Here is a 16402-nt window from a genome sequence, read left to right as displayed (position 1 = left end):
TAAACCCTAATAAATACTGATTTCCAGTCATCATCCCATGAAATTCCCATTCCCTATATCAATTTCATAAAGTTTGTTTAAGTTCTTTCATCTACGGTTTGACTTTCAAGCTTCAAGACCCTATGACCTCGATCATCTCTTGTTCCATTCATCGTTCGGGTAAGTTATATTCTTCAAAATTGTAGATTTTTATCTGTAGAACAAAAGCCCTCAATCAATTTTGCCGATTGAGGGAGTCTCGGTGGTCAATTGGACTCAAAGCCGTTTAAGGGCCTAACAGTCAACAACTTTGACTTATCGTTTTCTCATGCTTCTGGTCGGATTCAACGTTCGGTCCAAAATACTTTAATTCTCGTAACAAAATTTAAGGCTACTGCCCAAAACCCGACTTCCGACTCGCTGTTCGGATTCTGGTCAGTACCAGCTCGCTTAAACGTTTAATTCAACATAACTAGAGTTCTACTCACCCGTTTGGATTGATTCCAGAGGCATTAAGTTTGTTTTATTTATAGTTTCATATCACAAAGTTTCAGGTTATGATCGGTTATCTCGTTTGACACGTATTGGTCGACTCGCTTATCCGTTGACTCGTTTATTCTTAATTATATTCACTTGCCTTCCATCTAAGGTGAGTTTTGTCATTCCCCTATTTTACTTGATTTTCATAAACGTTTTGGGGACATATGCGTATATAATGCTATACATACATATCTATATATACATACATATCAAAAATAGCAAACGTGCAATTGTGTGTGATTAATCAAATCTACTTGTTATGTGCTTATGTGTTATTGTATTCATTTTTTTGACATATTCCCTTGGAGAGGGCTCTCATTCTATTGACCACCGCCCGATTTGCTTGGCAACGGTCTTATTCTTATATGCTTATGGTTGATTTACCGGCGCCCGATTCGGTTGGCAATGGTTTAATCGACAACTTACTTGCTTATGGTTTGATTTCATTGCCGCATTTATTACGTTTTGCTTATTTATTATATTATCCTTATTTTATTGCAAAACTGGTGGTAAACTCACTCAACATGTGTTGTTGACAAACTCTATTTTCTACACATATGCAGGTTGTTTAAGTGGAAGTTTGGACAATTAGAAAGACCTTAGGGTCTATTGAAGACAAACGTGAATTTAACTTGTTATATTTATTTATTTGAATTATTTTGTTGTATTTGAATATTGTGTGCACATTTGAAATAAAATAATTAAATAGATATTGTTACATTTATATTATGATAGTATATTCGAGCTGTGAGCAATCGGATCACGCCCCGGCATTTCCGCCTTAGGTTGGGGTGTGAAAAAATGGGTCTTAGGGGTGGGTTCTAGTGAAAACTTTGCTTAAAGAGAAAACTTAAAAACTTTTAAAAACTTCTAAAAAACTATTTTTAACTTTTTAAAAAAAAAAATTTTGAAGTTTCTTTTTTTTTCCATATATGCAAAAGTGTTTGTATTGCATAGAATACAACACTATTGCACATATTTGATACACATTATTGTATATATGCAATATAAGACTAATACACACATCGAATACACATTAGTACGGATGTGTAATACCACATTAACGCACATGTGCACCACATCGACTTTTATTTTATTATTATTATTTTTCATATAATACAACACTACTACACATATACAATACACAAATATTAAATATATGCAATAAAACACTATTAAACTCAAAAATACATAGTAATACACATGTGTAATACAACGGTATCGCACAGTAATACGTATGTGCATTATAGCGGTTTTTTTTTTTATTTTTTGAGTGAAATATAAAAATAATGGCTAAAACAGAATTTTGAAAATATTTTTTTATTTTTAATTAAAAATAATTCTATAGGAGTTTTTTGGTTTTCTCTCTAAAGGTGAGTTTTCACTTGATTCTCTCCCTCTATATATATATATATATATATGGTTATGTTAGAATAAAAACCCACTTGAGTTGTGAAAACTCTAGAAACCCATTCTCAACCACATGTTTTTAATTAAATATTAAATCTTTTGGTCCACAATTAAAGTTAATAAAAAATGTAAAAGTTAATTTATATTTTCTCTCTTCTGAAAACATATATAAAAATTGGTAAAAAAATGTAAAAAATAGCAAAACATTTTTTTTTATGTTTTCGATGTTTTGTATTAAATGTAACAACATATATTATATGTACAAAAAAAAACGATGTTACATAGGGTTTTCACAACTCAAGTAGGTTTTCATTTTATACTTTGCCTATATATATATATATATATATATATATATATATATATATATATATACTAGTTTGAGGCCCGTGTATTACACAGGTAATTGATGAAATTAGACTTTAACCATTAAGTGAAATATAGTCAACAAAATGATCATATATTGTCAATACAATTACCATTTACATTTAAATTACAGAAATTACATAACTAAAATTACACAAATACGTTATAAATAAGTAAAAATTTCTTTGTACACTACCTTTATGATTGTATTGGTCGGTATACATTGTTTATCAAAAATCAAAATCTTTAGTGCATGTCTGCTTGCAACTCTTGATATAGTAACATATAGGTCAGCTTATAACTTTTGATTTTTAGAAAGAGAAAATAGTGGAATGGGATTGAAACAGATTTTTTGTTTTAAAATTTGAATACAATTAAGTAATTTGTCTTATAAGACATATTAAATTAAATATATTTAAATATATAAAAAAGTATAAATCAAGTTAGAAAATATATTTTTCTAAAGCATTTTAGTCTGAGTTATGAAAGAAAATATTGAAAACTAAATTTTGATATTATTGCTAAAGCCCTTTATACTACATAAAAAGGCATATAAATAAATGACAGATAGTTCATATTTGTAAATCCTTATACATATGGATGTAATTATAATATCAAATTCAATGATTTAATGCTAAACACCAGGATGTATATAATATGTTTTCTTCATTTTTGTAATATTTATATAAAATGTTTGGAGAAAATTAAAATATATATACATTTTTCTAAGTTCAAATACATATGAGAAAATTTTAAATCCAAGTTTGAAACCAAGCTTATATAAAAAATTATGCACTGCTGCTTAAATCATATTTTAAAAACAATTTGTAGTTTACCATACAAATTCAAATTCTTCTAAAACGATGCACTTTTATATTCTTTAATTTTCAATTACATGTGACTTTAAAATTTTATTCTAACAGACCTGCAACTTTAATTTTGATATTTTCTTATTTTCTTATTACAGCATTAATGTTAATGACTGAATTGGTTAGGATTTACATTTAATAAATATAAACAGGAATTCAAATATTAAATTGACTTAAAAGATAAGGACCATATATTAAAATTGTTTGAAAAAAATGTGAAAGGGCTATATGATTGACAAGTGGCAAGATTAGAGTACTCTTTTGTAAGAGTATGTATGTGTGTGTGTGTATATATATATATCATATAGTTATACTAAAAATCACTGTATAATTAAATAATATTTTTTATACCTTTATCATTATCTTTTCTCTCTCATTCACTCACAATCATTTTTAGAAAATATTAAAAAAATATACATTTTGAATAGTGAAACCCTAAATTTAACTTTCCCATATAACATTTTTTCTCCTCTACTCACAACCACTCATAATCATACCATATAATTCACAAAACTCCTCACAAAAATATAGGGAATAGGCTGAGAATACTCTTAAGCCTATTATTTATGTAACGGTGATATAACATTGATGTTTCGCTTTCACTTGCTTTGATTTGATGTTTTCAAATAAAACAAGACAGTCTATTTAATGAATATAAAAAAACAGTATTTAAACATTATAGTTACAATAACCTCTTCTAATATGCTGCTAGTTTTGATAAACCCTATACTTTATAAATGTATTTAACTATTATCATGACAAAACTATAAAGTTTGTTTTTTATGTTTGTACCAAATTTCAGTGAGTGTCCTTATCTCAAAAGTAACCAAATTTATATTTTATGTTTTAAAATGCTACATCATCTGTCCTTTGACCCAAATTCAGTTACCTATTTAATTAAAAATATTTTATTTAATAAACAAAAAACAAATTAAAAACCTATATATATATATACACACACATTATATGGGAAGGGTTATACTAAAAAGAAGTAGTTTTCTAGGAATACTATGAATAAATCATAACCATTGGATCATGTAAATAAATGGTTGAGATTTAAAATTACCAAAAACTGACATAGTTCCTAGAATTACTCTTTCACCATTATAACCGACATAGTTTCCTAGAATTATTCTTTCACCATAGCTTATAATGCCACATGTTAAAAATCTATTAGTTCTTACCATTCTTAGGAAACTCCTTATTCTTATTTGAACTCTTTTCTATACTATATATATATATATATATATATATATATATATATATATATATATATATATATATATATATATAATATACGAGACATGCGCAAGTTAGGATGCTTAATATTAACAGATTTACATTCATTCAAGCACATGTTACAACATTGAATAGAGGTATAAGGGTCATTTCTATATTAAATCTTACGTGCATTTAATATTTCTTCAAAATAGTTACAAATTTCATCCCTCAAATTTTGTAAATTTAAAGAATAGTTACAACTTTGGTCCTCTATCTTTTACCTATATATTCTTATAGTTTCACTTTTAACTCAATTTCCCTCACGATTATTGAACGGCCATAATATTTTCATACAGCAATACTTTTTCAAAAAATTTGCACCATAAAAACGAGCATTTTATTATCTTTAATTTGAGTATGATATTGCTAAAGTTTTTCGAAGTTAAAAATAATTACGTAGGGGTGTTTGCGGTCTGGTTTTGATGATTTTAAATTAAACCATGAGCCAAATCATTAGTAAAGTTTTTTTGTCGTGAAATTGAACCGTTGAAAATTGAAACTTAACCAAGCCGAACCATTACCAACGGTTATGTTCTGATTTGGTTTATGCTTTGATATAATTTGAGTTTAAAATAAGAATTATTAATCTATCTATACATTCACTTCAAACTAAACACCAAGTAATACATTACTTAAGAGAATCATAATAGGAACAAAAATTATTTCGTATTGCACCTACGTAGCAAAATTAGAATCATAACAAGAACAAAATTATTTCGTCACATAAATGATAAACCTTGTTGGAATAAATAGAAAGAAGAATCATAACAAGAACAAAAATAACAAAAAAATCGTAGTGGAAATTAGACAAAATTAAAGTTATAATAGACAAGCTTCCTCGTATTAAATAAAATTTGCTTAATTATATTTTAACTATATCTAATACACACACACATAGGGTATGTATAGAATAAAAATTCATTTGAGTTAAGAAAACCTATGAAAAAACCCTATGTAACATTGTTTTTTTTACATATGTAATATATGTTGTTACATTTTATTTGAGTTAAGAAAACCCATGAAAAACCCTATGAACACAAAAATTTTAACATAAAAAAATGTGTTTCGTATTTTTTTACATTTTATTTAGCTTTTACACATATTTTTCAGGAGAGAGAAAATGTAATTTTAATTTCACATTTTTTATTAACTTTAATTATGGACCACAAGTTTCAAACTTTAATTAAAAACATGTGTTTGATAATAAGTTTATAGAGTTTTCTCAACTCAAGTGTGTTTTTATTTTATCCTAACCCCACTACACACACAAACACACATATATGTATATATATACATATATATAATAGAACATATCTAATAGTACTAAATAAGTAAATAACTAAAATTTTAAGATGCATTTAACATTTACTGTCAACTTCGGTTTCAACTGTGTAACCAAACAAATGAACGATTTCATAGTTTCAACAGAATAATGAACAACATAAATTTGTTATGTGATTGCTAAAGTACGTGTTTCCCGCCATATCTCATGGGCACCCGTCTAGTATGCACACACACACAGGGGATGGATCATGCGAGAAGTGATATTATAGTGAGAAATGCGAGAAATGAATCCGAACCTTGAATGTGTTTAATCAGTGGTCTATAATAGAAATGACATTATCATAATTAAAACATATATTTATGACATATTTTTAATTAAAAAGGTGGGCATGTCTTCTGTGGTGTAAGCCTCATTAAACCATACATTAATGTATTCAGCGATTATTTTCTAATATGTATAATCAATGCTCATAAGATTATTAATACTATTTAATTTTCCTCATTAAAATTTTGAAAATAAATTATATATATATATATATATATATATATATATGAAATTTATTTTTGTGTAAGTTGTTTATTTGTTATTAGTATTTATTCATAAAGCACATAATTTTTTCAACCTGAGGCTATATACTATGAATTTTTTCGTATTGCACCTACGTAGCAAAATTAGAAACATACAGTTATGTGTAAGAGTTTTGTGAAAGTGTAGTTACCTATTGAATTCAAATTTGTATGTGTGCGCGTGTGTGTGGGGGGGGGGGAGGTCGCACCCCAAACTACGACGAAACATGCCGGGACGCGACATAATTTGTGTCATAGCTCAAAAGAGACTAAAAATAATGTGTCAATTTCTAATTTATCCCTTCAAATTATCGTACACAAGAGCTTCACAAAACAAACTAATTCAAGACATTACATCAACTCAAACTAACAAATTGTTCATTGTTTTATTAAAACCTAAGGTCCAAACTAAATCTTCAAAACTTCACTTCATCCCAAATAGCTATCTACGATATGCGTAAAAATAAATATATTTTATCAACATAATGTTGAGCAAGTAATCACAATTTGAAAAATATATGATAATAAAAATTGACAATTCCTTGTGATAATGTTCATTACATCAACTAACATAATATCAGTAAAGTGTCTTTTCAACATGTCATTAGATTCGGACATGCTTACTCGGACGGCGTATGATCATACTATAAGGATGAGATACCAACTAACCATAAAAACTGTAATCACATAATCATTTAGCAATTAGCAACTAATCGAGCAATATCACAACTAAGTAAATAGTGAAATTGTGTTTGAATATATACTTGTATAATAAATAAATAATAAAGTTGTGTATGCATAAAGCCCCTAAAATATAAAATAGTAAAAAGGGAGGGTGTGATTACTCACCTTGATTGGTGAATGAAAAGATCAGGTCATTGGTTTAGCTTGGGTGAGTCTTAACGAGTAATTTCTAAATCCAAGTAATTAAGGTTTTTTAAAATGTGTTGGATAAATAAAGGTTCAAGAAACATATATATATATATATATATATATATATATATATATAATTAGGTTCATTTCAGAGTGATTCTTATAGCGAGAAGTGCGAGAAGTGATTTCAACCATTAGATTATTAATCAATGGCTGAAAATGTATTGCATTTATTTTAATTAATGAAATTTGAGAAAAAATAAAATAAATAAATAAAATGGTAGTATAGGTAGATTAAAATAATTCATCATTTAATTTTTTTTAATCTATCCCTAAATAAAAGTCTAAAGCATTAATATCCAGACTTTATGATTTGTAAGTTACAATTATTTTAGATCTCCTTTAGGAAGTATGGATTTATTTTTGTTTCTTTTTTCAATAGTTCCATTTACCATGAATGATTCTACACACGATAAAATTTTTGTTTCAACTTTATTCCGAATTCGTAAAACCACCTACATATTACATAAAATGATTCTACACACGATAAAATTTACACGTATATAATTCGAGATACCACATACCCAGTACATATATGAATCTACACACGCTAAAAGTTACACATACACAATTTAAAATACCACTTACACAGTATATATATGAACCTACAGAAGATAAAAATTACAAATACACAATTCGAAATGTTATCTACATAACCCATATATGAAACTACATAACACATAAATGATCCTACATGTTATAAAATTTACACGTACAAAGTTCGAAATATCACCTACACAGTACACATATGAACTTACACACGACAAAATTTACACGTACACAATTCGAAATACCACCTCCACAGTACATATATGAAGCTACACACAATAAAGTTTACACATACACAATTCAAAATACCACTTACACGGTACAAATTAAACTCTTTTTTTTATATTAAACTACATATAATAAATAGCGGATCATGCTAATAACTTATAATTATAAAATTTTCACATACATTAATGTCTAGCTTAATGAAAGAAATAAAATAGTAAAAATTATATATGATCATTGATTAAGCATAAAAAATAAAACCGTTAAATTACACTTACACGGTACAAAATAAACTCTTTTTTTATAATATTAAACTACATATAATAAATAGCGGATTATAATAATAATCTAAAATTATAAAATTTTCACATACATTAATGTCTAGTTTAATGAAAGAAATAAAATAGTAAAAATTATATATGACACTATGACCAATGATTAAGCATAAAAAATGAAACCGTTAAATGCATTAATGTCTAGCTTAAAAAGGGCTACATCACAAAAGACATATGCACCCTTTTTAATTATAAATATGTTATAAACATGTGTTTGTATTTACGAATTTGTCATTTTTTTTTGTTGACCATTGATTAAACAAATCAATGGTTCAGATTCTCTTCTCGCACTTCTCGCTATAATATCACTTCTCGCAAGATCCATCCCCTATATATATATATATATTAAAATAACACAATTAGAAGTTGAAAAAGAATCAAGAAAAACGAAATCATTTTTGGACAGATTTCTGTCACCGATTGCATAAATGTTTAAAATATCAATAACTCCTCAAAATTTTAAAAAATTTCTAGTCAACTAAATTATATGTAAGGAAAAACTTTGCTTTAGAAAGTTTGCCCAGATTCGGACCCGAGATATGCTAAAATAGTCGATCTTCACAGAGGGTACAAATTTACGCACTAATTTTAAAATAATGATTGTGAAGCCATACAAAAGAATAAAAATACAAATAAATAGTCATTAGAACAATAACTTAATAAAGTTAAAAATAGGCTTTGGCCTTGCATTTTTTCAGTTTGTTATGACCAAGTTATTGCTCAACCTTTGTTGAACAATTCTGCTGTCAAATTTGGAACATTGTAAACAATAATGTTCTTTATGCTTTGGAATATTTTTGATAAAGAAAATTATGAACCACTTGTGGTATGATAAGTACTTTATGTTTGGTCATGTATCATAAAAATCCTAATGGTTCTTTAATCAAAATAAATAAACAAACATGTGATCGCTAGGATTAGTCATCCCGTTATACTTCCCGCGCTGCCCCAGTTAATGTCAATGCAAACATGTGACACCAATATGGCAGTTTCCAGCCACTCACTCCTCCAACTATAGTGAAGTTTAACAGGTGATCGCTAGGATCAGTCATCCCGTTATACTTCCCCAAGTTGCTCGGTATTTTGACGTTTACCGGGAAAGGAGCAGTTGCTACCCGCGGAATGAACCTGGATTTTTCTGCAAATGCGGCGGGTCGATAAGGTTTGGTGAAATCATCCTCCGCATCACTGTAGTACTCAATGTGCTTCACCAGTGTCCGCAGACGACTGGTGCCTTCCCTACCGTAATCTTGACTATCTTCACTCGCATAGACATCTTCAAACGTGACGTCTCTTTGGCTTCGGGTCCCACGACTGTTATCATGGACTTTACGGGATGAGGTTCTCTGAGTCAGATGACTCTTGACATGGCTTTTTGGGATTGAACATCTTGCTGACTGAGAAGCGTTGTCCATTTCTGGATCTTGAATGCACCTGACTCTCGGAGGAGGCGATGGTGGAGAGTCATATGTCATGGTTCTGCCCTGCATTTGGCTTCGTACTCTTCTTTCATATTCTTCCTTTAACCTTTTTTGCTCCTACTGGTACCACTCAACAGGTGTGAGCGAAGTCTTCTCAGTTCGGATCTTGTAACAAATTCTTGTTTCGTCCCCATCCAATCTGGGAAATCCTCCGGCTCCGTCTTCCGGAGCTGGAGTTCGAGTGGTCCGGCGTGGTTCCATCTCTTAGACCCACAGGAAGTCTCCACCTTTGTCTTCCATAACCGAAGGTCGAGTGTTCTATCGAGGTGCGATGTCTTTGAACCTGGGGAACTCTCCGACACTGTCTTCTAGGACCAGAGTTCGATTGTTCCGGCGAGGCTCCAACAACGTCCGTCCTCCTTCCAGGACTGGATCATCTAGGGTTTCAGCACGTCTAACTCTGGCCGGAGTGGCCATAGGTGGCTGTTGGTTCTGACTCATTTTTCAGATCATGAAAAAACTTCCAAAAAATCTTTCAACCAACCGTATTACTAGCAAAAACCGGATGGCGCCAATGAAGAAACACAAGTCTGAACTGGGTAATCCGAACTCTTGTATACCCCAAGTGAGTCTTCTGAACAATGATAAAGTCAAATCCAAGCTAATGGCCTGCAAAACAGATCACCGTGAGTCCCGTTAAAAGAATGATAAGATGGGGGGTCTTCCTGTAACCACCCTCCGGCGTGAGAATAAGTATTGTCCTAATCGGAATAATCAATGGAAATACAGATATGTTGCGTAAGGCTTGAGAGTGTCTCCATCCATTCCTATAAGCAGTGTACTAGGTATTTACAGCCGAAGGTGGGGGAAGGTGATTGGTGGAGTTGTCACTATCATAATATTCCCTTTTTACCTGAAAGGACAGGTGTTGATCCCTTATTAGTCGTGACAGCCTGGCCGTGGCCGTTACGTGCAGATGTGGGGCGGCCATTACGTGCCCAGGTGTCATCTTTCCATTGGCCGATGTCGCTATCAGAGAATATTTAGGAAATCTTTTAGAAGTAGTTTGTTACAACTGCTTTTCCATATCACGTGGGGATCACGTGTGGTGAGCCCCTTGTGCTGCTTGCAGGTTCCTCCCGCGGATGCTCATTGGTAATCAGCAAACAACGATGGATACCCGCAAAGCATGTTTTCGGAACTATGGGCCACTTTGCTGGTCTCGTGTTTGACCAAGTGTTCCTCTTGCGGATTCTTATTGAGGATTTGCGGGTTGAGTAAGGGTTCGCGGGTTGGATTAGGGATCCGCGGGTAGCTTTTACTACCCTACCTCTATTAGTCCCCCCAGTCCATTGTTGCTTTTCCAGTCGATGTCGCGGGTGGAATTATGGACTCTGCTCTGACCATTTAGTGCAAGTTAAGTTTGTTGGTCCACGGCATTCCTGTTGCCTTTGAACTAGAGGTACTGTTCTGTCGTCTGAGACATGACGTCTGCCGTCTGAGTCATGTTAGGGGTGGTGCTCCAGGTGGTTGCACGATGTTTTAGGCGGCTGATTCAAAATCAACTTGCTTTGTCAGTTCCCTCCCAACGTGCCTTCTTCTGATTGGATGAGTGGGAAAGGTGAGCTGTACCCCTTTCTTTTGCATTAATTGCGATGTGTATATATAGTGAGAGGTGTTTCACATTCCTATTTACTTGCAAAAAATTTATCCCAAACTTTCCATCTCCTCCCTCTTCTTCATCTATCGCTTTCTGCATCTATTTCTCCACCGTTTTCTGATTAACATGGCCGGTGGCAAGAAAGAAGGTGCTAAGAGTAAGGACGGTAAGAAGGATGCTTCGAAGGGTATTGTGGAGAATATTCATATTAATTTGAAAGTGGCGGACTTCCAGGATATTGTCAATATGTACGGGTTGGCACCGGAGTGGGGGCCGGAGCTTCCTTCTCCGGGATCGACGGCCAATAAGCCATCAACCGGAAAGATTGCATTGTACGGTGAGTTCTTCACTACAGGCAACTTCTGGCTGCCCATTACGAAGTTTCTGGGTGAGTTTCTCGATGTCACTAGGATTCACATATCTCAAATGCATCCATTCGACCTTATGAGGCTCCGGCACTTCGAGTTTTGTTGTAGGGCTCTAAAGGTGGAGCCGACTGTAGATCGCTTTCTTGCTATCTACAAAATCCAGGTCTACGGGAGCTGGTTCAGTTTCATTGTACAGAAGAAAATAATAGGAACTGAGCCCCCGCGCAGCGCTCATGAGTGGAAGAACAAGTTCTTCTGGATCAACGCCGACGGCTCCGAAAGTGATGACCCGCCGCTCGCTGACTGAAAAATTTTCCTACCTTCCGGTTGCTGACGTGGAAGGTCAGAAGTGGTACGCCACACAAACGCAGACTCCTACTCCCATGGGTCTCATCCCGGAATCCGCGTTGGTGCAAGTGGGGATGAGCCGCCTGTGGCCGTACCCGAGCGAGCAACCATACTTTTCCAGGGATAATGGGAGTAAGTACTTCCACTTTTGCTTGATTCTATGTGTTGTGCATTTTTTTAAAACTTTTTCCTATTCCATGGGGAACTCACCTTTTAAAGTTTTTGTTTCTACCGTTGCTGGAAACATGTTTCTGATGCCTTTGGAGATTGGGCAAACGCCCGTTCTTGATCACACCAAGGGGAATTTCCTCTTCCCGACTTGCAGGCGTGCGGAACCTGAGGTTAATGAGTTTGCCGTTGCTCAAGGTGTGTATATCCTGAAACCTAAACCTCTTACCGTTATGCAACCGAACGGAACGATTGTCCTTTCTTCTGGTGAAGATTCAACTAGCGAGGTATCGCCGCCCAGTACTCCGGAAAGTTTTAATGCTTCCGTGTTGCGTGCTATTGCAGATCTTGTACGCCACAACAAGAGAAGGGCGGATGCCGTCGGTGCACCCGGCCACAGCAAAGAATCTGATGCCGATGATCCCGCTGGCGGGGAGGCAACAGAAGATGCCAAGGATCCCGCTGGTGGGGAGGCATTTAAGACAGCCTGTGATCCCGCTGGTGGGGAGGCGTCTAAGGCTGGTGGATGAACCTACCCGCAAGAGAATAAAGCTAACTCGTCTTCGCGAACGGGTTCGCAAGACCACTACTCGGGAGCCTATAGGTACTTAACATTTTCTGTTTGGTTTTTGCTTTGCAAATATTACTAACTTTCCTTCTACTTGCTTTTAGTTACTGTTGCTGCTTCGCACCCACCGCCTCCACCTCGGCCTGTGTCGCAGGCTGAGGACACTGAAGATGCAAGTATGGTGCCCCCGAAGGTGGTGATAGAAACGGAGGTTGTGCCTCCGAAAGAAGTTATCGAAGATCCTCCGGTTTCTATGGACGGAAGGGGAAAATCTTCTCAACCTTCATCGTCGAATCTCCAAGGGGATTCTACTTTCTGCCCTTCATGGAGTCTTGGTCAAGACACGCTTTTTTTGGATCCCCGTGCTTATCAATAATTCTTCGAGCACTGCCTCCATCCCGCCGAGCACGACCGCGTACATTCCCACACTCAGGCAAGTTTGGCGCAAGCACTTAGCTATCATCTGGCTAATGTGCTGTCAACTAGCCGTGAGGTGTTTGAGGGTTGGGTCACCGGGGGAACCGATTTGGTGCATGCCGTCCGCCACATGGCAGAAGCCGAACAGGCTAGGGACGCTGCCCGGGCGGAGGCCAAGGAGAAAGACATTGCCCTCCAGATGGTTCAAGACAAAAATAGACGCCTAGAGGAGCAAGTCTCTGGGCAGGCGAAGTTCATCTCCGCTCGGGATGAAGAGGTCCGGAGGCTCCAGGCTAAGGATGAATGCCTTGCCTCGCTATCTGAGGCGAATGAGGGTCTGCAAAAGACCCTCACAGATTCCACTGATGAGAAGTATTGGCTTCTGAAGTTTGGTATCCCCAAGGTAAATACTTTCAGATGCAATCTTTCTGTTTGAAATGTCATGCTGACTTTTCCCTTGTTTTATCAGATTGTCAGGCTTATCAAGGAAGGGCCTAAGCTTGGGGATTGTCTTTCCAATCTTCTGGTTAGCTCCTCGCGGGCGGGCCGTCAGGCTAGCTTCGAAGAGGGTTATTCCCTGGCCCGCGAGGGGTGTCCGTCTGCCGAGTATGTGCTTCATGGGCGGGACTATCAGAAGGAATATGATGTGGATCTGGACCCTTTTGAGGGCCTCTCCTTTGACATCCTGAAGTACATTGAAGAACATCGTCACGACCCTACCTGCGTCGGTGACTTAAGGCTTCATGTCAATGATTTACTCGTGCAGGCGGAGACATCCAAGGAGGATTAGACTTAGGAATTTCTAATCGATGTTATCCTTATGTAGTCACTCGCGCCTAGCAGTCGCGGATGATTATTTTTTATGATCGATGCTCATGGTCTTTGATATTTGTCTTATCCTTGTTCTTTTTTGTAACTTGAAACTTACTAATGTCTGGTGTGTCAATCTAACATTTAGTGTCTCGTTACTGTGTAACTAGGAGTACGCCGGTTATTTTTTGTGGCTGACATGACAGGTCTGCTCTGCACGAAAGTAGGATGTGATAGGTCTGCAAGTTGGTGACAGCTATACCTCGGGATTTTAAATTTTGGACCTTTGATCTCCCACCTAACATGTCATAACTTGATTGGCCGATAGTTATTTTCACTATTTACCTCATTAAATGCGATTAATATAAATATCCATCAACTCTTCACTTTCTTCTCTATCGTTTTTGAGAAATTAATTCACTTTCATCAAATTTCTGAGATTAACATCGTTCAGATCTTAAGAGATTTCTTTTTTGTCTTCTGCTCCCTATTAGTTAACCATAGCTCACTGTAATCGATTGTTAGCAGATTATATGATGTCATCGAGGCCGGTGCTTCATACTATTGACTGTATCACCGTTGATTGGAACGTGAGAGATTTTTAGGCTGTAATCAATGCCTACGGCATTGCTCTTGAATGGGGGCCGGAATTCCCGGTTCCAGGTTCGACGGCCGACCGTCCTCCAGCAGGGAAAATGGCTCTGTATGCCGAGTTCTTTAGTTCTGGAAATTTCCATCTTCCAGTTACCCGATTTCTAGGTAAACTCATAACTGGGAATATGTTGCATATCTCCCAGCTTCATGTATCAGCCACGATGCGCATGCGCCACTTTGAGTTTTACTGCAGGGCGCATGGAATCGTGCCTACGATTGAGAAGTTTGTAGTGTTCTATAATATGCACTATAGGGGCGGGCGATACATTTGTTTGCCAACTGATACGAAGATGGTTGCTGTGGACACGTCTCCCGCCAATCCTCAATGGTCCAGCAAATTTTTCTGGATTCAGGAGGATGTGATCCCGCTGACTATGTACTGGCGCTCAACGGATCAACCATTGCTTGCCTTGCCATACGTGGAGCGTCCGGAGAGGCACGAATGGTATCATCAACTGACATCCGCCGCCACTCCAATACGTCCCATCCTAGAAGCTGCTTTGGTGAGAGCCGGGATGAGTCGCCCGTGGCCTTACCCGGATGAAGTACAATATTTCCGGAAACCAAATGGATGTAAGTATACTTTAACATTTCTAAGTGTTATACCCAGGTATCTTACACTAACTCTGTACAGCGGAGGCCACACTTCTATCCGTATTGATTGATGTTGTTCCCGGGGCGATGCAACTAGTTGCTCGGGACAAGAAGGATCTTTCTATTCTTGACAAAACCAAGGATCACTTCCTGTTCTCCCAGAGGACCAGCCAGGAGCCCCTAGTTTCTAAGGGTTAATACGCGACAGGTAACATGCTTTTATACTTGTCTTTTATAACCCATTTATTTTCAAATGCTTCTTATACAGCGTTTAGTCGCAAGAGGACAGGGGCTCCTTCCTCCAGTGTCCCTGTGATGAAAACTGGTGGGGCCAGGATTTGGACCCGTCTCTCCTCCAAAGGCGACGAGGACGCGCCTTCGCGACCGAGTTGTATCTCGTACCCAGAGCTCGTCGGGTATGTTCCTAATGTTAATTCAATATACTTTTGACGAATTTGGCTGATTGGCCTTTACTTTGTTTTTTTAAGATGACGTTATCCTACTGGATACGCCTCCTGCCAAGAGCAATCACAGCTCGTTGTCCGCTGCTGACAAGGGGAAGACGCAAGTGGATGCGCCTCGGTCTGTTGCTGCAGAGATGCAGATACCATTCTCTCTGACCCTGTCACCGCCGATTCTTCAAGAGGTCGATGAACAGGCAAGGCCGGTGTCAGGACTCCCGTCACCCTCCCACTCCTTGGCGGGAAGGAGAGAGGCTCGTTCCTTGCAGGGAGGCACTACCCGTCATGTCTCGGATTGGGTCTTAACCACCTCTTCCCGGTTCTCTGACGGGAAGGTGTGTTTCGACTTCCTACATGAAGGCGTGCCCCCTGCAGAACGTGAGTTCCAAAATAAGCGTGCCCGGGTATCTCTTGGGAATTCTTACGTGTATCATTTGGCCAATATGGTCTCGAAAACCCAAGAGATATACCGAGACTAGAACTTCATGGTCCAGAACTGGGGTATGAAAGACAACCTCCTTGAAGAGCTCCAAGCCGAGAAAGAAAAATACCGTCTCTAAGCTAACAGTGAATGGTGGAAGCTGAGAGATTCTGAACG

This window comes from Bidens hawaiensis, unplaced genomic scaffold, assembly GCF_021521415.1.
Source record: "Bidens hawaiensis isolate Kalapana, Puna unplaced genomic scaffold, B.hawaiensis_p1.1 tig00034484_1, whole genome shotgun sequence".
Lineage (NCBI taxonomy): Eukaryota > Viridiplantae > Streptophyta > Magnoliopsida > Asterales > Asteraceae > Bidens > Bidens hawaiensis.
This window is presented reverse-complemented; position numbering follows the sequence as displayed.